The sequence below is a fragment of the Xylocopa sonorina genome, unplaced genomic scaffold, assembly GCF_050948175.1.
Source record: "Xylocopa sonorina isolate GNS202 unplaced genomic scaffold, iyXylSono1_principal scaffold0049, whole genome shotgun sequence".
Classification (NCBI taxonomy): Eukaryota; Metazoa; Arthropoda; class Insecta; order Hymenoptera; family Apidae; genus Xylocopa; species Xylocopa sonorina.
The window spans coordinates 1,576,687-1,579,054 of record NW_027490120.1 but is presented as its reverse complement, the minus strand read 5'-3'; positions in this window follow the sequence as shown (position 1 = coordinate 1,579,054).

Here is a 2,368-nt window from a genome sequence, read left to right as displayed (position 1 = left end):
TACAGAATATAAATATTATTGATAAGATAACTTGTTGCCTGATTCCTTCCTAGAGAAGAATTTGGAACATATAGATTTGAATAATTATATATGACAATTGAAAAGAACGAACAAATTATACAGATAAATCAGAGGAAAAGATCATGCAAATATTAATTGTCATCCAAGCTAATTTGAACAGATAGTTTGTTAACAAAAGTGTAAGCTCAAATACTGTATTGTTCATTATGGTAAAAGAAAATTTATTAGTCCTCGTACATTACAGCTTCTCATAGACCAGTCTGATTAATCGCCCAAGCAACCATAATTCAAGAGTTAATTAACATCACTTTTGCAAAATTCACAATATGTAAATTTCGTAAATTTTAAAGGTGACAAAGTTGGTACACGGTTTTTGAATCTTAAAAATAGTAAAGAGGTGCGGCAGCGAGAGGACAACCTAGTCAACCACTAGGTACAACATTAGTAATAGATTCCCAAAATTTTCTCGCAATGCTTTCTCATAAAAAAAATACATTTTTTACGTTTCAATTAATTAGAAATGCAAAATAATTTTACTAATAACATAATAATATATATCTTTCAGAGAATTAAAACTTTCATGGGCAAAGCTGTAATGGGAAAGTTGAAAATTTGCGGTGTTCTACGAAAAGCAATGAAATTAGAGAAACTAATGGTCAATTTAAAGTCGAAACTTACTTTGAAAAATTAAATACCGTCTTCTTAAAAAGAACCAACATATTAACTAATTAAGGAAAAATTATTCATACTTCTAAAAATTTTGTTACTTTTTGTAAAATTTTAATATGATAATATAAAATATTAAAAATATTGAAAAAACTAAAGTAAAATATATTTTTATATATTATTGTAATATATTTTGTAACGATAAATGATAAAAATTAAATAAATTACGTTTGAATATATTTATTTATTATATTATTATTATGTTATTTATTATATTATGTTACTCACATTTAATATTTTCTTTGGAAACAATGAGCAAAGATATAAAGTACTTTGTTATTATAGTTCTGGCTGCTTCACAAGTTCCGAAAATGATAAAATAGACCAAAATCAGCAAAAAGTTTAATGTTTCATCATTATTTTGTAGTTGAAAGATTATCAAGCTTTATGCCTGGATGGATGCTTATATATAAGTATAACTACCAGAATGAAATGAGATTGCAAAGTGATATTCACACACCTGCGTGCTGCAATTTTGACTTATTCAAATTTCTGATAAAAGCATATAAATGATTATAACCAAATTATCAATTACAAATGGAATTCTAGAGTTTATCCATGTAATAGTCCTTTCTTTTTGTACGCATCCTCCAATACATACACAGTATCTTTAAGCTTGGTGGATTTCGTATGTGCGTGTGCGTTTGTGTGTGCGCGCGCGCGCAGGTGTGTGTGGTAGCAGTTGCAGAAATACCACATAGTAGGTTTCATAGTTTCGATTCTAGTAAATCGAGTAAAATGGCATAAAATTTTTTGTAGAATATCAAGGGGATGTGAAGCTGCTGTTGCACAGCATACAGCATTTTTCACTGGAAGAATTTTTCTTCCAATATGTCGACTCCAAATTTATTTGAATTGTTCTCGTTTAGATAATTAAATCCGAATGACATATCCCTCAACACAGCACGCCGGAAACCACGATACACAACAGATCCAAGGTCCCTTTTTCTGAGATTAAGGCCTGCTTTCTTTGTTTCCAAACTCCTTTACATTGCGTTACATTCTTAAGACTCTTTGTACGTTACAAAGAACCAAAGCGCTACATGCATTATAAAAGTGTAATAGTTTAATTTAAATAATCTTGAACATTTTAAATCCGTTTACATTGCTTTTCTTGTTGTATATGTTTATCACCTGGCGCTGAACCAACTACTACTACCATCATCCCTCTCTAAAATTTGGAAATTCCACCAGATCTAGTGAAACCTTGCTTAGATTGCAAATGTGTTTTTACTGTATCCAGCAGAAATGAAATTACATTGACAGAAGTACCAGCTAGTTCTCCACGCCTATTTGAAACAACATTAAATCACAATGTTAAGCAATAGTGTATTAAATGTAACTTGGACTTTTAAATTTCAATTTATAAGCATCTAACAAATGAATATGTTTTTCTTACTATTCATATCATTATACTTTCAGTGATTTATTATGTACTGTGATTAGATATATTAACTGCTTGATTATATTTTACAACTAACCTTGCTTTCCAGACTTTGTTTTTACTCCCGATGAGAGTGGATAGTTCTTCGTTTTATATTCTTATACCGCATTGATTATAAAAGTATATGATATTGTTTTTATGCAGTCATGTATTATTATGTATATACAAATTCGCGAT